The 22505-nt window shown below is 52.5% G+C and overlaps 1 protein-coding gene across 1 annotated transcript in view; it reads right to left on the bottom strand.

Moving 5' to 3' along the window:
* Positions 1 to 10476, bottom strand: part of CDH22 (cadherin 22) — a 57778-nt gene extending 47302 nt beyond the window's left edge. Inside the window, exon 1 of the mRNA XM_085241701.1 lies at positions 10094 to 10476. The gene's annotated coding sequence lies outside the window, so the exon portion shown is untranslated. The remainder of the gene's footprint in view (positions 1 to 10093) is intronic.
* Between the last annotated feature and the right edge of the window lie 12029 nt (positions 10477 to 22505).

Raw genomic sequence — 22505 nt, forward strand, 5'->3', positions numbered from 1 at the left:
TGACTGTACCTTTGTGTTAATTGCATAGCCCATTCCACAAACTGAATACTAATATTAACTAGCAATAGGAGAAGGCTTTGCGGAGCGGGAGCGAGAGGACTGTTTGAAGGCAGGTACACCAGCCCCACTGCCTTCCTGTGCGTGCACAGGGGGAGAAGTGCTTGTCCTCACTTCCCCATAAGCAAAGGCAGATACTACACACAGGCAAACCCCACAACAGGTCACAAGAGCCCACTCCATTCCCACACCACCTGCCCAGGGAGCATGCCTTGTGCTGGAGGACAGACGCAGCTTTCCCCTGCCCTGCCACGCTTCTCATATGCTCCCCCAGACAGAACGATGCCCATCACATCACTCCTTGCACTCAGCTCCTGGCCAAGACCAAAGGTACACAGACCCATGGAGAGGCAGCCATCCAGATCAGCCCTGCTGGTACTTATATGTGCTTCTCAAAAGCTTCACCTGGCCAGATCCAGTATTTTTGACTAGCATGGCTTGTCCGGGGAGGGAACGCTCTCCTCCCTCCACCTCTGGCAATGAGGAATTGTTCTGACAGCTGCAGCCAGGTGCACAGCAGCCCAGAGCAGATGGGAGCTCCAATTGCCATGGGCAGATCTATTGTCAGCAACTGGAGGAAGGCGAATCACCGCCGTGCCCCCTCCTGAGGCGCTGAGCCCAGGATGAGACCTCGCCAAGAGGGACCTCGGCCACCTGTTCTGGGAGCAGAATTTCTCCTGGACAAAGCGGAGGGTAAGCAAATCTGCCAAGGCAACCTGCAGCTTCAGCAACCTTTGCAGACAACCACAAACCACAGGGCCAGGTGAGGGCTCTTGGTTTTACTGCCTATTGCTTGCTCTTCCCAAATTCAAGTGTCAGCAAGGAGGTTCAGGACATGAGAACTGACACAGGCACAGCAAAAGGCTCCTCCGTCAGAGCCAGAATGGAAGGAAGCACCTGAAAACTGTGAAGCGTGGCTGAACAAAGCTGAAAGAGACCACTGTAGACAGGATACACATTTCTCAGAGGGCTGAAAGAGTGTAAAACTGTTTTCTGACTTCAGAATCCTTTCCTACTTCAAGCCTGAATCACTGACGCATCACGATGGACTGCCACGGCAGAGCCACATCTCTCTGACAAATCAAAAAGAATACCTTGGCTTGCTGGATATGATTTGGCAAGCTGGAGAAAGTACCCACCTTCCCTCCACGAGGAACTCTGACCACTTTGTCCGATGAAAAATAAAAACTGGATTCCTCCTCCCCCATCTCCAGCGCTGTTCTTGCAGGTTGTGGCCCAGCACCCAGCAGTCACACAGGACTGCCAGCACAGCAGGGGCAGCGGGCACTGCGAGCACAGCGTGTCACTGGGAGCTCTGCTTTCCTCCCTCAGCATCCCACTGAAGTTCATCAGCTCTCCACAGAGGCCCAACGTGCAAAGTGCAGTTGGAAAGCAGAACGTTTCTGAAAGCTCAGCACGTCTGAATGGCATCCACAGGTAGCTTCAGATCTGTGTTACTACCAATCTAATGTCACGCTGAGCACGGGACAGCCTGGGAGCTCTGGGGACAAGCACTGGGCTCAATACAAGTAATGAAAGGAGATGAATTGACCAATCCATCAAACAGGCCTAAGAGTTCAGGGCTTTGGTGCTGAACTCCATCAAACAGAGACACATTTTCCCCTCCAACATCCCAGGATGGATACAGGACACATGCAGGGCTTTGCACAGGTTGCATGTCACTACTGAGCCCTTTGCCTCCGCCAGTCCTGGCAACAGGGAGACTGTGGGAGTCTGCTCTCTCCAACACACAAGCTTTGAAGGGTCTATCCTGATGTATCTGCACAAAGCAGGGACCTTGAGGCCTTGCATGTACGTTCTAATGTTATTATTATCAAAAGAAATAAAGAGGGACATGGTGAGGTGAAAGGCAACAAAGCAGCCCAGGCAACAAAGGAAGACAGAGAGAGAGATTACAGTAGCAACGGGGAAGACAGAAAAGCAAATGGACAAAGTGCATGTGAAAGAATAGAGCCAAGGAGAGATATGCATACACGTGAGCAAGCAGGATCGTGTTGGAACACGTGAGTGTGTAACGCACACAGGAGGGGGCACGGAAACCCACGCAGGCAGGTGCAGACCTGCACAGCCCCGAGCCCTTCAGACCCTCTGTGGGTTTGCAGCACTGCTCCTCGCACACATAGGATGCTGTGACCCACTTCACTCCATCCAGCACAGACCCTCACAGCCATCCCATGGCAGTGACAATCCTCACAGCCAAACCCCACCTCCACTCCCCAGAGCTCCATGCTGGAAATGGGGAGAACTGGCAGCACACAGACACTTCCCATTGCCCACATGCAAACGCAGCTCTCCCCAGCTCTGTCATCCTCACACGCTGCATCTTCGCTTCCTGCTGTCTTTATCATTACATCGCAGACCTTTGCTCCTTTCTCCCCTTATTCCCCGGGCTGCTTCGCTTCCCCCTCCTTCTCCACCGTTCTCTAGCTTTTTTTCACGATGATCATGTCAGAATTCATGCACAAAGCCCCAGAGTCCCTCGTGCGTGCCTAAACAGGGATAGGGACACCCAGAGCCCAGCATGCCAGTGCCAAAGGACTGGAATCCCCACGTGCTCCCTCAGCCCCCCACCAGCAGGGCAGTGCGAGAAGCAGAAAAGTCCTTGACTCGGCATAAGCATCAATCTGCAACAACTGAAAACATCAGTGTTATCACCATCATTTTCATCAAAGTCCAAAGCACAGCATCAGAGAAGACTCTACAAAGAGAATTAACTCTCTCCCAGCCAAAAGTATGATATGCCCCGCTCCAGCCGTGCACATCTCCTTCACGTACAGGGGAATCTGCAAACCCCCATCAATCCTAACACCGAGGGAGGTGAACACTGAGCTCCGTAAATGTGGCTGAAGCCAACCAGGAGCAATATCACACAGGCAGATGTGTTTCTTTGTTTCCTACCCTCCAAATAATCACCTTCCCAGGTTGTTGGGTTAGCAGCAGCCTCAGCAGAGCTTGGGAACACAAAGCAGAGCAGCGTGCGGCCAAAAAACCATCTTCCCCCATGGTGCACATGGAGCTGTACCCACCTCCTGCCCAAAACCTATCATGGCCTCATGGTGAATTGACACCAAAACTCACACCTGAATACATAACGTCATTCAAAACCAGAATAACGAGTCCCAACTGTCTTGAGCAGTGCTGAGAGTGAACCTTCAAGAAGCTCAGGATGAACCAGGCGCTGGGTCTGCCCAAACCTCAGCCATGGCAGGTACACCAAATGCTCAGGAGACAGCTGCTGGTCTTGGTGCACAGACAGACCTCATACATACAAAAACAGCTCACCCACCAGATACAAAAGGAGACAGAAAAGCTGGCATTACTATCTCTAAATATACTTGGGAGGCACCAGGTAGCACAGCGATGGAGCAGACAGGAGAAAAAAAAAGATAGAGATGAGTCTCAGTGCCATCCTTTGAGTGCTCACAAGGGAAACGCACGTGCTGCCTTATGGCAGCCAGGACCAGGCAGCATGCTCCCAGCCCTCAGCCCAGCTCAGCTGTGCTTCAAAGCAAGGGCCTTCCAGCCTGCTGCTTCACAGCCCCTCCCTCTCATTGCTATTTTGCAGCAGACAGCTTTTCACAACCAGGACAGCGCTTGGCAGGAGCAATACAGACCCAGCTGCAGATTTTCTGGTTCTTGGACAGCAAAAGGCTCAGAAAAGGCCTTCCCAGCAGCATCGAGCTGGACTGAAGTCCGTACCCAGGAACCAAAGAGGGACATTCAGCAGACTGAGAGCAGTCACAGGTCAGATCCTGCCTGTCCAGCTCAACCACAGCAATAAACCGAGGCTAATTTGCAACAGCTGAGGAAGCTCACTGCCCTGCTCTGAGGCTTGTTTTTTGGCACTCAGTTTCTCCCTGTCTTATCAAAACAGATATGTGATTGGCAGCATAACAGGCAGTCCCAGACATACTTCTGCCATCAAACCCACAGAGCACAGGCAAAGCGTCCACTGTGCTAACCAGGGTAACAAGGGCGCCCTGACAAAAGGCACCAAGCAACTTCCCACAGCGCAGGCACTCCGAAGAGGCATGCAGTAAGAAGTGTTTAGGAGTCCCAAAACACATGGCAGCATCACCACCGGCCGCATGCACAGCCAGAGCAGAGGAAGACAAATCAATCCTTTTCCCAGCCCATTAACCAGAAAGCAGCAGCCCCAGCACAGTGAGAAGCCACCACAGTGCTTGCACAGTCCTTTGAGCCTCTCAGTGCTGTGGTGTGAGCTCACGTCTGTCACAGAGCAGCCCAGAACCACCAGCTCATCCAGATGGGGTCACCTCCCAGAGCAGCACCAACTGCCCATCTGTAACTCATAGGAGTGTGTGGGCACCCAGGTGTAGCCTAACCCAGTGCTTCCAGACACGAATCCTCCATTGCACAAAAATGCCAAAAGCTTTTCCAAAGTCTGGAAATACTCACCTGTGGTTGCTTCTCCGCCCAGGGATGGCCCAGTGCTTGCAATTCATACCTCCATCAGTACCAAGGAAGAAGCAGCACCAGCTGCCAGCACAGCACGCAGGACAAGGCAGGTCTCACAGTGTCAGACTCCACAGCCCTGACCCACGAGCTCCTGCCTGCCCCAGCTAAGCCATCATCAAGCCCTGGGTGAGGGTCAGCAGCAGCCACTGCAGCCCTGGTTGCTGGATGCTTTGCCTACAGCACCCACACCAGCTGCAGCTGCTCAGAGCTCTTTGTGCCCAGCACAGCTGCCCAAAGCCCGCTCAGATCAAACCCACCTGAGGGTTTGCCTGATCCAAACTCAGGCAGCAACACAGAGACATTGGGGAAGGGTGTGGTCGCTTCTCAGCCTCCGGCAAGCCTACCTCAGCCATTGCCCACTAGAGGATCCTGCTTCTAATCTCATCTCTCAGAGCACCTTTCAAATTAATTCGTTAATTGGCGTGTCAGGCTGCGCACAGGAACGGAGGATGCTTGGCTCCCTCTGCCGGCACGCGGCCCGAGGAGCCCCACGCCCTCTCCTCCCCAAAAACTGTGGGACCCCAATGCTGCTCTGCCCGCGGCACCTCGGGGGGCACAGCCCGAGTCCCACCCAGGGAAGGCTTCCCGAGGAAGCACCCTGCCCCTGGGCACGCTGCTGCAGCTCTGCTGGGGAGAAGAGCATACCCCTGGGGAACGGGCCAGGGGGGCACTGCAAACGGGTGCTCGGCTGACTTTTAGAAGTTTGAGCTGGGACATCACTTCCTAAGGGCTGTGCTGATGCTCCTCCGCTATCCAAAGGCTCTGCTGTATTGCCACCGGCCGAGCTCTGAACGCCGTAACCCCAGCTCCTCAAGGAACTGCTCTCTTCATGTCCTTCATCTTCCAGACTCAGCAGCAGGGGAAGGCAGCTGCCCCTCACACGCAGCACAGCCTCTGGCAGCCCCACCGGCCATGGCTGTGATGGCAGGCAGGAGTGTTTCTGTACTGTTCAGAAACACAACGGTGAAAATCCAGAAGAGCCCATGGCCAGGGGTAACTCCAGAGTGGGGTCTCTGGTGATGAGGGGTGGCAGTGTCCCATCTCTGGTTTCTCACACATGGCCATCTCAAACTGCATGTCTCTTGAAAGGAGGCTGGGGTGCCGGCTGGGGAGAGGAGGTGCTCAGAGTTTAGGAGCCACTGTTAGCAGCAAGGATTACCAGAGAAACAGCATTCTGAGGATTGCAAATTCCAGGAAGCAGCAGCAGTAGGAGCAGAGGGAGATAATCCCAGTGTGACAGAGAGGGAAGGAAGCGGGACCAGGAAAGGGAGCGCAGCATCCTCAGGTGCATACAGAACTCACTGTGCTGCTCCCTATGAGCCACAGCCTCCCCACAGCTCTCCCTATATCAGTCACAGCCTACCAGTCCACACCTTTCCCCATTTCTGCACACAGCACTGTGTGTCTGTGCCCCTACTTGTGCATGGGCTTCTGCCAAAAGAAACACAGTGCTTTTGAGGCTCTATTTATTGCCCAGGATGTTTCTATGGAGACTCCCATCATTGGCTGCAAAAGGCTTCTGGCCATCAGCATCTTTAGGTGGGTTGAGGGCTTCAAGCTGCAAATCACCAGCATTTCTTATTGCCATCAGCCACAGTTAATTAGGAAAAAAAATAGCAAAACCTACTTGAAGTGGTGATGGTGAGTAAAGCAATGTTGCAAGTAAAAAGGAGTGGTCCTGCAGCCTTTTTCCTCATTGTCCTCTGAAGTACTGTAGCATGGCAGAGTAGGAAAGGGGTAGAGACATCTGCAAAAAGGGACTGAACAGAGTTGTGCTGTGATGATTCCCTGCGTGGGAAGGCTTTTGCATTCAGCAAGGCTCACACAGCTGTACCCTTGCAGCAAAGGGATGCTTACCCTGTACAGTAGCTGGCCCTGGCACGCTGCTTCCCATAGGAAGGCCAGGATGCTCTCAGCTCTGCTCAGTGAGCACCTGACCAAATGCTGCAGCCGCAGACTTGTGACTGTTGCTGACAAACACCAGGGCCAGCATCACCTCCATCGTACCCACAGCTTCCCTCCACTGTCAGCCACTCAGTGCCAAAATCAGCATAGGACAGAGGTGAGGCAATTCTCTGCGCAGCAGACCCTGCACACAACAGTTTGGTAACAGTGTTAATAGGCACCAGTCCTGCAGCGTGTGAACTAAACCACGGGAAAGCACCTTGATTTTCAGCACAGCTCTTGGGGCAGCAGGGAACAGGGATCCAGCCAGAACCTCACCCTTGGGCTGCAGGCAGATGTGCCGACTGCTTTCTGTGCAGCCTCAACCTGTGTGCCCTTCATGTTTTGTTCAAAGAAGTCTTATGGGATCTTACGGCCTCCATAGGAAAAGAAGGACCCCACACCCCTTGCAGGCATGCCAGCCAACCTCCAGGATTGGGAAAGGCAGCAAGTGCTGAAAAAGACATCTGCTTTTGCTATGCAGTCATTGCACCACAGAACCAGCAGCACAGCCTCAACCAACAGTGCTTCTCCAACAGCACGGCACAAAACTGTCTCCTCTCAATCAAAGCACAAAATAAACACAAAACAAAACTTGGAAAAAAAAAAAAAGAAAGAAAGAAATAGAAGTGAAAGAAATATAGGGCTGACATAAGGTGAAGTATTATGGAGTCATACGATGGTTTGAGTTGGAAGGGACACTTAAAGGCCGTCCGGCCCAATGCCCAATGCAGGGACACCCACAGCTCCATCAGTGCTCACAGCCCCCCAGCCTGACCTGAGTGCCTGCAGGGATGGGGCACCCACCTCATCTCTGTGCCACTGCCTCACCACCGTTACTGTAAAACCTTCTTCCTTTACATTCAAACCAAATCTCCTCTCTTTCAGTTTGAAACCGTTTCCCTTGTCCCATCACACACACCTTGCTCAGGAGTCCATCCCTTACAGCCCTTTCAGGCACTGACAGACCACTCTCAGCTCTCTCCACAGCCCTCTTCCTCCCTTCTGGGCTGCACAGCCCCAGATCTCCCCTCCCGTGATTGCAAGGGATCAAGCTGAAAATAACTGAGGTGTCCTGTGTTCCCTTTACAAGCTTTGCAAATAATGGAATGTCAGCAATGAATGCAAAAAGAACTGTGATCCTAGGGGAAAGGTCTCTGCAGTGGCTACTGGTGGGGTCAGAGCAATTCCCACTGTCCCTCCCCAGTTCTCTGAAGTGGAAACCAATGCTCAAACTGGATGTGGCTGCAGGCACAGATGTCCCGTGGGCACCCAACTACAGATCCATAGCCCTAAAATGAGCTCCCCGTGCCTTTGGTCTGCACGAGAGCAGGGAAAGCTGACGGGCAGCATTTTGCTGGCCAAACCCAATTTCTACATGCAATTCATCAAAAATCAGATCCTTCCAAACGGGCCATGCCTTGGGACATGTGGACTAATCCATAGAGAAGTGTCACTCCTTGTAAACTCAAACACAGTTGCATAACAGCGTGGTTAAAAGATATCCACGCAAACCCACGCATGGTTGTGTTCTTACATACAAATGCAGTTCGGTGAGCTGATGGCAAAAGAAAACAACTATTGCCACGCTACTTCTTCAACGTGCTTTACTTTAGTTTTCAAACACGGGCTCTCAGGATGATTGGTTTCAGTCGCCACTTGTCTGTCCTAGGTATGAAATCACCGTGTCACATCACAGGCAATGCACCAAAAAGCAAAGGACTTTTATTTTTTTTAAGGAAAAAAGCTGCTGCTTTTTTACCTATGAAACAGCACTCTTTTCTTTCACAAGCCCACCAGTTTCAATGTCATATAATCACCATTTCATACAGAGACCAAGTTTCACCTGCTCCAGCCCCCACTTAGCTGGAACAGAGATGTATGCAGTACTGAGGTCAGTACAGGCTCTGGGCCATCTTATCCCATTTCAGTGGGCTCTCCCCTGTGCAACTCTCAGAGTCCTGTCAACAATTCCAGGGATTTCATCAATAAGCAGCAGAACCACCTTTTGGCCTTGAACACAAATAAACGGAGTATCAGTACAGCAAAACCATTTCAGACTCTTGTTTCCATTTTCCCCTGCTATGCGATACCCAAAGCCAGACAAGCAATTTATTTCCAGCGTTTGAAAACTGATGTGCCAGGATCACAATCTCCAACCCTGATAAGTGTTTGCTGCACATACTCCTTAACTGGTGCTCATGAGAAAGGTGGAGAGCATCCACTGGTCTCTTAAGGGAAAACAGAGTGCAGCCGGGGCTCTGAGCTGGGCACCAGGTCTGCAGGAGCACATTCTGCAGGCTTCAGCAGAAACATAAGTCCTCTGAACAGGTCCCAAAGAAATCGTCATCACCCGGGATTTCCTTACCTGGGATTTCCTCGGTGGCATGAAAGATTACAGGACTGGCTGCTGCTGCAACAGCACAGCACCAAGCCAGCAGCAGACAGGGAGAGGCACATCTCCCTGATTCTCTGGAAGCTCTGGAGAAGCAGAGCTTTGGTGGCGCGTCCTTCTTACCCCTCTCAGGTGCAAAGCTTTCCCTGAAATGCACTGTGCTGTCTTGGGAAGTTATCCCTGAACTCTGTGCCTGCCTCTCCTTGCTGCTACCTGCACCATCATGCCTGTAACTGTTCTTGCTCATGTATAAAATGAGGTTAGGAGAACAGACAGCACAGATCTCCCCACACAGTACAACCGAATGTTACAACGATCAGAAATCAGACAAAAGAAGAATGGAGGCATCAACCACATCCCTCCTTGCCCTGCTGGCACGGCAAGCAGCAGTGGGAGCCTGGCTGCCACGGGATGAGCTCCCAGGGCACTCAGCACACGGTGCTGGTGTGAGTGCTGTGGCTGTGCACACAGGAGGGGCAGATGCAGCTGCAGCTCTTGCCCTCAGCAGGGCCCTGCACAGCCATTGAGGAACCACGTTTTCAATTAGGAAAGTGCCAGTTTTAGCACCGTTATTTTTTTGAGTGTGGTTATTTATAGTTTGTTGTTAGGAAAAAAAACAAAAAACAACCAACAACCAACAACAACAAACACCACAAACGTGGCTCCACGCAGAGAGATGCTCCCCTGCCTGCTGAAGGGACTTGGGCAGCACTCCTCGGGCAGCTCAGACGCACGTTCACACACACGTCCCTAAGCATGCAGCTGGCATGGAGGGCTCCGGTCTCACTAAGAAAAATGAGATCGTTCTTGGGTAGGAAGGAGCCCGAAAAGGCTGCCTGAAGATAGCACAGGTTTAAAAAGAGCCGCAGCTCCGTGAGAACCCGAGCCCTTTATTGAAGGATACGCCGAACCACGCAGCTGCCGGAGCCCTGGGTACCACCAGCGATGCCCAACGGCGCATAAATCCAAGTCCTCACCCGCCCTGCGGAGCTGAAGCGCCCAACGCTACGGCCGCGGCGCGTCCAAGGGGCGGCGGTCCCGGGCCGGTCGGGGCAGGGCCGGACCCGCACAGCCCCGCGGGGAGCGCCCGCCGCAGCCTCTCCGAGCGGCTCCAAAGTTTGCGGCGCGGCGATGGACGGGGAAGTTGGGTTCCCCCCGCGGTGCTCCGCCCGCCCCGCCGCCCGCAGCGCCTCTTACCTGGGGCGGCGACCGCGGCGGTCCCCCCGCGCGGGGCTCCCGGCCTCCCGCGGCATCCTGCGCCGCTCCCCGGCACCGAACGGCTCCCGGCGGCCCCGCGCGGAGCGGAGCGCGGCGGCTGCTGGCACCGGGCGGGCACGGAGCGAGGCGGGGCGCGGGCGGCGGGGTGCGTGGCTGGGGATGCATGTGCGGCGAGAGCCGCCTTCCTCCCCCTCGCTTCCTTCGCTCCCTTCCTTCCCTCCTTCCCCGCCAGCCCTGCCCAGCCCAGCCTCTGCTGGAGACTCTGAGAATGCAGCGCGGGGTCCCCGCCCGGGACCGGCCCTGGGGTCCCGCCCCGGGGTCCGGCGCGCACCTCGCTCCGGGTACCGGCTGCGGGGATCTGCCCCACGCCTGCCCCACCGGCTGCCCACGATCTGCCCGGGACCAGCCGCTCCCTCGCCTCCTATTCCCTCAGCATCCAGGTACCAAGCCGCCTAGGATTCGCTGAGAGAGACTGGGGCCATCGCGGAGTTAGGGAGCGAGTCACGGCGCTGGGGGCACGGGGCACATCTCGCTGCCCGGCCCCACGGAGCACCGATGATGGCTGGAGTCACCCATGGCTGAGAACGCACAAATACAGAGCATGGCAACATAACGCCAGGCTGAGAGGCTAGAGCACTCATGGGGAGGGGTGACCCCAACCTGCTCTCCCACATCCCCATGGCCCACTGGAAGCTTGGCAGAGACTTCAAAACGGGCACAGACTTTGCAGGCTGGCAGACCCCCCTCCACATGTGCTTCCCATCCTCAGCATCCAGCTCAAGTCTCAGATGTCTCCTCCAGGGCTGTACAGTAGGCACCATCCGGGCCCAGCAGCGCCCTGCAGTCACAAGGAGAGCTGTGCAGCTCAGTGCTTGTGGTGGAGAGCCATGTGCCTGTGGAATCCACAGGGGGGTGACAAGTTTACAGATTGCTGTGGTCATTATTTGGACAGAGGGAAAGTGGAAGCAGGGAAGAAAAGATGATGGTGAGGCTGCAGTATCATTTTAGGACTGATAAATTTGGTTATATGTGTCGGGGTTTAGCCACAACTCAGGCAAACAGCTCCAGAGGGATGTTTTCCAGTCTCCACTGTTTTCACAGTGATCTCTATCTAATAATGGACCTTGGAGTCTGACCCTGGAAAGAGTAAGACAGAACAGCAGAGAAGGGAATGCCCTGCTGCTCCGTGTGTGCAGTGCCTTGTACACATCTTGTGTTCAGTCAATAGGGGCAAGAAACGGTGGTAACACAGCAGCAGGGTTTCTCATCCACATATCACTTGGGTATGGTGCTTCCCGCACTGGCAGGTTGTCTGCAGGTCAGGGAGAAGTGTATGTGAAGCAGAAGGCTTATAATCACAGCGTGAATCCAGGGGAAATGACTTTTTTTCCAGACCACGAGCTGAGCAAGGCAGTCAGCTCAGGCACCTTTCTCCCCATACAGCTCCAGCACAGCACAAGGCCTCCAAACCTCATATGACTGCATGACTCCCAGCCTTGAAGGCCAGCAGCTCCTCACATGTGTGAGCACTGAGCGCAGCCCCCACAGCTCTGTTCCACAGCAAACACCAGCACATCCCTTCTGTGTCATGTCTTGCATTCTCAGTGATGCAAGGATGATTGGTTATCCTTTATCTTTGCTGGCTTCTCCTGCATCTCCACAGCGATTTAATCCTTATCTGGCTTCTCCTTTCCTCCTATTCCCATCTTTCTTTATCCCAGCACTCAAATTGCCCTTTTGTAATTTTTAGCTCCCCTGTACCTGCAGCATTCTCCCCTTATCCTGCTGCATTCTCGCCATCTCATGGAGCTCCAGGCCCCTTTGCTTTGTTCTCTCAATTTCTTTCTGCTACTGACTTGTTCCATCTCCCATGTTGTGATTTGTCTTCTCTGCTCTGTCCCTTTCACTCATTTTTCTCCTCGGCTCTTTTGCTCCTTTCCCTTCCTTTTCCCATTCTTTGCATTAAACCCCCCCACCAGCTCCCATGTGCCTTTGTCTGTAGGAGTTGAAAATGAAAAGCTTTTCCAACCTGATCCCGAGCAGCTTTCCCTGGTACTTTCATCTCCACAGCACATTTGTAAAACTGCTCAGACCAAAGAGTCATCACATGAGCTGAAGAAATACTGAAGAAATATCAGAAGAAAAAAAAAAACAACACAAAACCAAACCATCAGGACTCCCAGCATCAGATAGAAATTTGTCTTCTCCATGTAAGCCTCCCTCATTCACTACCACTGAGATAATCTCTCTCAACTGTTCCCACAAACACTTCACATAGTGAGATTTGTCAGCACCCCTCTCGCCTGCCTGCAGTTCCTACCCCTTTCTCATGTGCTCTGTGCAGCATCCAGCACTGCCTGGGCCAGAGCAGCTGCAGACAATGACTCCAGGGAAAACTCAGAGAGGAAGTGCTTTCAGACCTCTGCTCTCACACTGCTTTGGTGCAGGCTGTGCTTTGCAGGACAAGGACAGCCAACCTTAGCTGTGACCAGCAGCAGGGAATTCCAAAGTTCCCAAGTATGGATCTATGCTCCACACAAAGCTGTCTGCTCACGTGGAAATTTGTTGCTGAGGAGATCCTGAACGCTGGCTATGCTCACAATGCTGTGAGGGATTAATCTTGCTAAATCCTCCTACTTCTTCCCTATTGGAAAGCAGATTCAGCACAGGACAAGCTCTGTGACTCACCTCTATGTTGGCAGAGCCAGCTCCCATTAATCTAACTCCCTATCTAATGTCCATATCTTAGTGGCAGGCAATCCATCTCCAGTCCTACTCTCTGTCCAGGACCCAGCTCCCTGTCACTCACAACCTGCCTAATTCTGCTGCCCTGCAGAGCTTCTCCAAAGCAGGATGGTGGGACACCTTCATCCCCACTACCCAGGATGACAGTAAGGGACAGAATCTGGGCCGGAGAGGTCCTTGCTGGGCAAAGCAAAATCGAGCTGCAGTGAGAGCTGTTTTCAGCATCAGCCCAAAGGCCTTTTTTAATTCTCAGCTCTCACCTGGCACCATCTCAGGAACAGATATTCCTCCCCTACAGCTCAAGGATGGCACAAGGCCTCCAAACCTTGTATGACTGCATGACTCCCGCCCTTGAAGGCCAACAGGAACACAGCTCCTCACGTGTGTGAGCACTGCGTGCAGCCCCCACAGCTCTGCTCCACAGCAAACACCAGCACATCCCTTCTGTGTCATGTCTTGCATTCTCAGTGATGCAAGGATGGACGTGACATCAGAGCCAACGGGACGCAGTTGGGATGGGCACAGCCATGCACTGCCCTACGTTTGCTGAGCACACTCAGAGCAACCCATCTCCCTCAGCCTGTTCCTCAGAGCAGTTCTCACATGCTGCTCCACTCCAGCTGCCCGGGCAGCACTGCCTTGCTTTGGCTGAGGGCAGCTTCCAGTCCTTTTCTGGGAGCATTTCCACTGTCCCGCACAGTTAGGCACTCTCTCCCTATCTTTATTCTCCCCAAGTACTGTGTCATTTGCAGCCTCCACGGTGTCAGCCTTGTGATTAAATTCCAATGCCTTTATGAATAATTTGTTGCGCAATTATAAAGCAAATATTTAATTGAACTTTATGTAAAATTGCTTCTGCCTCTGAGCGCTGAACCGCTGGTTTGGGATAGGGAGTCACGCAACTTCCCATCGCACAGCAGGAGCCCAGCAAAGAGCCCCACAGCAAATGGGCTGACCCCTCCCTGGAGCCTGAATTCATAAGCAGAGCTTTGGCACCGCGGCGACAATGTCAGGAGAGGCTCCTCAGCCCACAGCAGGGCCAGCAATCCATGTAAAAATACTGTGCACACCATGACGTCACCAGGAAGAGTTGGCATGGAGGGTCTGAGCACACCTCAGATTGGCCATGGCTTTGCCTCTGTAGAGAAAAACATCTCCATCAGCAAAACCAACAGAACTGGACAAAATCTTAATTTACTACGGTCTGCAAAAGAGGCTGAAGTGCCTATTTCCAGCAAGGGGAATTTGAAATCGAGAGAGGAAAATGAGTGCATTGAAGAGATCAGAAGCTCCTTTCCAAGCGTGTATCTGGTGCAGGTAATTGCTAACTGACCTGAGGGGCTCTTGAAATCGACCTAATGCAGCAGATTGTGCTGCACGGAGCAACTTGGAGGCTGGGGACAGGCACACACACGTGGCACTCCCTGCAGGCGGGCCGGGGCAGGATGGGCAGCAGTTCCCTGCAGAGCCCAGGGATGTCCCCTTCCCCACCTACACTTTGTTGCCTCTCAGCTCAGTTTGGGCAGCACCTGTGGCCAGCAGTATGACAGCCCTCATTCCCTTTGCTTTTATGGCTACAGAGGAAGCAGCACAAAGTACCCCTTGGCTCCCGGCCACACGCTCCCTGCTGCCAGTTCGCCCCAGGACCAGGGCCATTAGCTGCTGCCTCTGGCAGCTCCCTGCGCCCCACAGGCCTTTGCTGCTCTTTGCTCACAGGTGTTAAAGGTTCCTTTCAAGGCGCACCCCTCTGCTTCCTCTGCAATCCAGGCATTTTTTTAATAAATAGCACTTGCTCTGGCTCTGCGATGCCTATTTGGCTTCAAGCTTTCATCTCTGCCGCTGGTTGTGCCCAGCATGAAATGCTGCCACTCAGACTACAAAAATTAATGGTTGGGGCAGTCATTTGTAGCAGTGACTCAGCGCTTGCCCTGCCGGTCCAGACCCAGACTATGGCTTGAAGAAAGCCCGACAGCAAGAATTTGGAGTTGCCGGTGGTGGGCAGGTGGCAGAGAGGTGATGGGGAGAGGATGCCCCACTGCTATGGGATGGCTCACACAGTGCCCTTCTGCAGCCAGCACAGACACTCTGTTCCAAGCAGTGTTTACTCCGAGACCTACAGCTGGATGCACGGCTCACCACTTAGGCAGAGTGAGACAGGAGGCATCCCCTAGATGTGTAACTCACCGTGCAAAGAAAATGCAGGAAAGGCAGAGGTCTGGGCTACACGCAAGGATCCCAGCTAGGCTGAAAGCTTAGAACAAGGCTAACTGGAAGGAGGAGCATGACACAGCCTCCTCTCATGATTCTCTCTCTAGTAAATACACATGCATGCACACGCACTCCCACGTGCTTTTCTGTGCCCTTACACCATCTGAGAGAGGGGAAAAGCAGCGCTCAGAGCAATTGTAATCTTCCCATAAAGACAGGAGAGCTGTGGTGCAGTCACATGCAGTGAAAGCCCCAATTTTGCTGCAAAAAGCTGTGGAGAGCAGGTAAGTTGGAAAATAGCAGTAGTTTATTTCTGGTACTGGGATGGTCTTTGGACTCACGGCAATGTGACCACTTTTGGAGTACGCTGGTGCTGTAATGGCTGAGCTCATCACCCTAAAAAAAATAACGTGGCTGGGAGGGAGCAGCAAAGCCCCAGCACTGCTGGTGAAGGAGCCCCTGTCCAATACCTGCATCTGGAGGCACAGCATGAAAGCCCATCCTTCCCCATGCCCAACCCCCTCCTATGCAAACCCTGCCCAGCCATCGCCAACAGATCCACTGCCTTTTAACAGACGTCTGTGCATGCCTGGTGAACTCCTTGCCTCCTACAGCCCCTCTCATAGAGAGTTGCCTTTGAAATACACTTTCCTTGTGCCATGTGTTGTTCTTCCATCTCTGCTAACAGATTTCCCTGTGTATCATTTCATGATAAGCGAGTGCAGCTGCAGGAACCCAAGCCTCCCCAAAGGCACAGCACAAGCACACCATGTCGAGCTCACTCAGTTACCAGGATCCAGGGAATAATCCTACTGTTTTAACAAACATTAGTATTTCCAAATGGCAAAATTGTGTCATCTCTCCTACTTCCCAACTGTAGGACCTACCAGTGTACGTACTTTTAGAACAGACTGCAATGTAGCCCCCCTTGCCCTTTGCCCACAGAACAAAGTTTAGCTGTTGTGTATTCCTTCCTTTCTTTTTTCCAGGGCTACCACCCTACCAACCCCACCTGAACCTCTGAAGCCAAACAGCACTTCACAGCATAAAGTCCACAATATGCTTTTACCCGGAGTCCTCCAGAAGATGCAGCCTTGAAGAACACATTCTGAGTCACAGTTCTCAGGACGTACTTTAGGACCACATTTGCTATAACTTAGGATTTTACTGGGCAATACTCCTGCTTTCTGTAAATGCTCTGTATCTCTTACCAGAGGTGATTTCTCCTTTCCAAAGGGCAGTCCTCCTGTCCAGACTTCTGCTGTTGCAGCTTCTGGCTCTCATTCATTGGATGCTTGCCTTTCCTTTCATGCCACATACAGAATTCCAATTCTGTCAGCTCCACGGTTTTACTGCAGGTCTTCAATCATGTCACAGACTGATTGGCTTCTGCTCGCATGAAAAAAGTTAAAAGGAGTCGTTGTTTCATGGGATACATAACCACGTTTTGTCACGTTTATATTTCTCTTCCACGTTTTTCTCCTCCTCTGACCCTATGCACAGAGACTGGCGCTTTCACATTAGCGTTTCTTTCATCTACACTAATTGCTGTTAAATGGATCTCAAACTGCCTGATAGTTTCCGTTCTCAACTGCATCCCAGCAGGGAAGGGTTTAATGCTGGACCCTGTGATACGCTTGTTAGTTCTTGCAAGAGCTCTCAGAAGCCATCAAAGATCATACTTACATTTTGTGTGAGCCACCTTACAAAAAGAAGTGTATATATGAGGAAAGATTGCCTCCACTGCGGCTGCTATGAACCAGCCCTGACAAACGTGACATCTTTCTGAACAGTAAATTGCAGGAGGTTAAAAATAATTTCCCAGCGTATCTGTGTCCCTCGTCTCAAGCAGCAGCAACACCTGGCGTTGTGCAAACACAGGCAGTGGAGAGCACTGATGGGAGCACACACCCCTGGGATGCAAAGAGCTCTGCTTCCTGACCCTGAGGGGGTGGAGAGCCGAGCAGAGATGTGTTCTGTGCTCAGCAAAGATGATCACCTCGGCCAAACAATCAATGGTCTCCATCACTCAGTGCACTGTAAATCCCTTCCTCCTCCAGCCACAGCCTGAGGATCAAAGGTGCCTCTTGTAGCTGGCAGCAAACCCAAACTCAGCTCTCCTGTTGAAGTTCAGCAGCAGAGGAATGCACCCCAAGTGATCTTCCCAGAGCAGCACGAAGCCACTGGCTGGATAGCAGCTCCCACTGCCTCATTCCTCCTGGATCTGCCATCGATGCCATAGCAGTTTCAATGGCAACAGGCGATCCACGAGTGCTGTTTGAAAAGAGCAGTGGCGCAGTGGGGTAGGAAAGCACTGTCTCATCTAGGACAGACTCCCAGAGGCATTTTCTAGCAGCACAGACCCCTTGAGACAATGTCTCAAGTCCCTCTGTGATCATCACCATCCCTCCAAGGATCCCTAGGAGCCTTTCTGAAATTCAAAGAGAAGCATTGTGCTATCCCTCCCTTTCCCTCTCTTAACACATACTTTTGCTTGCAGAAACCTCTCTGAAGGCCATCTGAGAACGAGCTGCCAAACATGAGTGCCCATGGATGTGGCTCCCACCATCTTTGTCACAGAAGAACTCCCAGCTTCTGACAGCCATTCAGCTTTTGACTTACGTTCAGTTGTAAATTTGTTTACAGCAGGTCATGTTTGTCCATTGCCTTCTTCTCTATGCTTCATTGCAGCTGGAACAGACACAGCAGTAAGGCATTTAACCCCTCCCGGACCTGGGCTGTCAAGCAGGATGCTGTGCTTCATTCCACAGCACTCTCAAGCCTTGCAGCAATCCTCTGATGCTGGGGAGCTGCTCCTGTACAAACAGCCTCAGTCCAGGCTGCCAGGAGCTGGGAAGGCAACATCCACACAGAAATGTTCAGCGTGGCTCCTCGGGGTGTTCTTGAGATTGCTTTTGGAGCAGCATAGCCCTGGGACAGGTGTGGGGAGCAGGCCTCACATGCCACTTCCTTCCCTGAAACTTCAAACAGCATCGAACCTGAATTATTCACTTGTAATCCCTTGGAGCTGGCAGCAGCTCAGAGAGGATCCAGTTCAGGTGCTAAGAAGCAAGCAAGAAAAAAAGAACCCATTAAATTTAAAAACCTCTGAGTCATAACATGTAAAAATATATTCAGGACAGGAGCCAGGCCAGGATGGGGATGCTGGGTGCAAGCAGCGTGCTGGCAGCTCTCTGAGTATGAGCAGGTAGGACAAAGATGAGGGAGCCTGGGGCTGAGGAAGGTCCTGGGCTTGGTGGGCCTGGATGCTCAGCTCTGACACCTCTTCCAACTCCTTGCAGTCCCTTGTCTTCTCTCTGTGATGCCGTTGTGGTAAGGAAAGAGCAGGAGATAGGTATAGAGGGAGCAGAGCTGGACTAAGAAAAGCTGAAAAGCACAGTCCTCCTCCATAGGAGACTGCCCTCTCCCTCCCCACTGCCAGATCCCTGACAGCCTCTGTAGAAGTGTTAGGAGTCCTCAAACCAAGGTGCAGAGCAGCTCTTCCCAGGGACACATTCAAGGAGCCCAGAGCTGCCCTTGCAGCAATGTAATCTGAAAGCTCCTGTTTGCTGAGACCATATAATCACAGCATGGCTTGGGTTGGAAGGGACCTTCAGGATCACCTAGTTCCATCTCCCTGCTGTGCAGAAAGCAGCTCTGGAGAGACACAAGCTACAGAGAGCTGTAATGGAAAGCATTTAAAAAGTCATGCTCCAGCAGCCTGGCTGCCCAGCAGCCTCAGCTCACTCCTGCTGTGAGTGCTCCATCACTCCTGAACCAAACTGGACTGATGAGGGAGAAACACTCCATCATAGGGCTGGAAACGTACTCTGCAGCTGCCAGGAGCTGGCTGCTGGGGACAGGGTGAGCAGCAGGCTCCCAAGGGCACTGCTGCTGTGCCCTGGGCCATACAGAAATGCCTCCAGCCAGCTGCACAGTCTCAAGAGCTTTGTCCATCCTCCTGCTGTAGTGCTTTAGCTCTCCATGTCCAGTGCTCTGGATCCAAACCCAGACTGAGCTCTATGTCTTGGGAGCACCAGTGAGTGCTCACTGGACCTGCGGGCAGCATGGCAATTCCAGTTTGTTCACCCTCCCTCAAATGCATCTCAACAAGCAAAGCAGCTCTGTGCTTCCTCACCCAATGAACCGACAGAGCACCAGAGCAAGGTCAGGGCACTGAGCAAACTGGGGCAAGTAAACAATGGTGATGGTTTTTTGCTGGGTGTAGAGTGGAGACAGTCTGGGGAAGATCTCTGGCTGCCCAGAGACTTAGAAAGACCAGGGCAAGCAGGAAGGTCATGCATCCAGCAAAATTCTGTGCTTGTCTCTTCATCAGAACTTGCTGCCTCAGCCCGAGCACTCTTACCATCTAGACAGAGGAATATCCCACCTACTTTCTGGAACCCTTTCCACCTCTTCCCTGTCAACAGCTGAGTGCAGCCCCTTACTGCTGTCACACCCAAAATCCATTTCTTTGCATGGCTCCGAGGAGCGCTGATCCCACCGCCCCACCACACCCCAGCTGCTCACTGCTGCAGAGCAGAGCCAGGCAAACAGCTCTTCAAGAACAAAGCTCTTTCCTGAGTGGGTTTGGCTGCCTCGCCTGCAACTAAATATTCAGAGGCAATGTGTGCTAGCCCTTTGATCAGCAATTTATCTCTCCATGCCACAAGTTTCCTGCAGCCTGGCATTTCCTCCCTGTGCTCAGCCCAGCTCCCAGGAGCCTGGGAGACAGGTGTGAGAAATTAGCTATAGGGACTAACGCTCTGACAGGAACCAGCACCAAAAGCAGAGGACAGAACGTAATGTTTATTACACTTGAAGCAAAGCAAACATGTGGCCTACTTATGTATCTACAGAGAATTAATTGGGGAGCTCCACAAAGCAGCAGATTATAAATTAGAATCATTTTCACCAACTTCAGCCCATTCATCTTATTTCACACCAGGGCTGTCAGCGCTGCCTGACGCGGCCGTGAGAGGCCCTGGACCACTGGCTGCTGCCATGGAGGGTCTGCCAGTGGAGAGCCCCATGGGCACGGCATGCCTGATCCCACAGGGAGAGGATGGGGTCAAGCCAAGGCATATCCTTGAACAGAAAGCAAAGTCAGAGCCTTGAGAATGGCTGTAGAGGTGCTGAGTGCCACAGCTCTCACCTACAGGGCTGTGCAGTGCTCTGCACCATTAGCATCAGCTCTGGTTGGACCAGGGCCCAGTAAGTGCTCCAAAGGCATTTCAGGCATTCTGGTCTGGATCCAAAACACCCAGAGCAGCCCCTGACCTCCAGATGGTGACACCTTGCCAGCACATCACAAAACAAAGGATTAGAATAACTCAGATTTGGCCTATAAATACTTACCGATTCCCAAGGGGACAGCACACAAAATATCACATTGATGCTGGGATCATTTCTCTCCAAAAGGTCACCTGCTGCCTGGCTGGAAGGAGCAGTAAAACAGCCCATGGAAAAAGTTCTGCTCCTGAAGGTGCCATTTGGGTCTGGAAAACAGACCACAGCCCCTGATTTTGACTCTCCTGCCCTTCACAGCAACCAGAAGTGAAAAGGATCAAAAGTGGGGTTGGATACTCACAGCATACACCTGCCCCCAACAAAACCACTCCATGGAAGCTGTCTGCAGGGCTCTGGTTTCCTCAGGAACCAAATGGTTTCTGCTGGGAGTCTTTTCAATCTGTGTCGTGCCTTCAGTGCAGCCAGTAGCAGCACACAGGAGCAGGCTGGGGACGAGGGTATGCAGGTGATGCTCTTCCCAACTACAATTTTCAGCTCTGGGGACACTTGCTTATTTGTAATCAGCCCTTTCCACCAAGCTTCCCAGAAGCAGGATGCCCAAGAGCTGCCAAGGGCTTGGAGCTGCAGTACAAGCCTTGCCACTGCTAACAGGGCCAGACAAGCTCCTTCCCATGGCAGAGACTCACGTCAACCTGTTCTTTTTGCAGCTGTAGCAACTTGCATCGACACACAGGCCACCTGGTTCAGCAGTACCACCGGAGCTTGCACCAGGAAGGCTGTGCCATCAGGGCAGAGCCCACCATGCACCCCGGCCCAGATGCAGAGCGCCGCTGCGGGGTTCCTCCTGGCTCTGAAAGCATGGAGAAACCCAGGGCCTCATTCTGCTGCCAGGCCCCGTGCCAGGGCTTCACACCCCGAAATCGCTGCTCTCCATGCAGCAGCTGCAGCCCTCGCTCTGCGCCTGGCTGGCTGGTAATTTGTATCGTTAAGCGAGAGTTCGTTCGAATGGCATTCCTAATTAGTACAGCAATACTATTAGCATTGCTAACGCATTCCAAACGTTTTCATTAACGCATTCTGACACCGTGTAAAAGCAGTGCTGGGGAAGAGCCCGGGGTGAGGAAGCTGGGTGAAAAGGCAGCATCCCTGCTCCAGCACTGCTGGCCCCGATAAATGGCAACCGGCAGAAGCTGAACTGGGTCAGATCTGTGCCACTGCTCGTGCACAAGCACACACACGTTGTGTGGCAGGGAATCACAGTGACAGAAGTGATCCAGCGAGGGAATTTCAGGACAAAAGGAGGAAACTGGTAGAAGGGAGCTGGTGGGGGCAGGGGCAATAAACCAAAATGTAAGCTGAATAAATTATTTACTGCAAGAAACAATGTGAAGTTACTTACTCTGGCTCTTTGCATCCTAAATGGGATCTACAGCATTTCTCACATCTCCCCAGCGTGCCGAGTGATTTTTTTGTTACAATTGGATGCATGAGGCTGGGCCAATCTTATAAAGGACTCCAGGAGATCGGTTTAGCATTGATCATGTGCTGAATTTAAAGGCTTTTCACATCCATCTGCTGTTGCTCTTCGAGTGATAGGTCAGCTGGGACCTGGGCACTCACTGCACCCTGCGGCTGGGCTGCTGTAGGAGCCTTCTGTATGAGAAATGTCCCGACTTCATGAACCAGCAGAACAGAATAGAAAAAAAATGACTCTTGCAGGTCCATATTTACTCAACAGACCTGGAAAAGCGCTCTCTGAAATGCAGCAATCTCAACATCCACATGGTCTGGTCTGACAGAGGTAGGGACACCTCGGATTCCTGCAAGCAGGAGAGCAGCTCACAGTTGGGAAATGGGCAGCTCCAAGCTGGGAGGTGCTGGCTGTCCTGAGCGTGTAGCTCTGCCAGCAGCTGATGCACGTACTCTGCATCCCAGGCTTTCAGATGGAACAGAAGGAGTTACAGCAAAGAGCAGCAGAGTAATTGTGAGTTAATACCGTCCCATGTTTTTTATTACACTCAGAGTATTAAATTGATAGCTTGGTACCAGAGGCCAGAAGTGCCATCTCTCAGCATGATGAAATCTATGAAGCCCATGAACAGGAGAAAACGGTGAGATTTATAAAGGCATCCGTAAAATTAACGTTTGGGTGAGAATGTGGGAGAGCAGAGAGCATGAAATTGCAGCA

Source organism: Meleagris gallopavo, chromosome 22, assembly GCF_905368555.1.
Source record: "Meleagris gallopavo chromosome 22, MGAL_WU_HG_1.1, whole genome shotgun sequence".
NCBI lineage: Eukaryota > Metazoa > Chordata > Aves > Galliformes > Phasianidae > Meleagris > Meleagris gallopavo.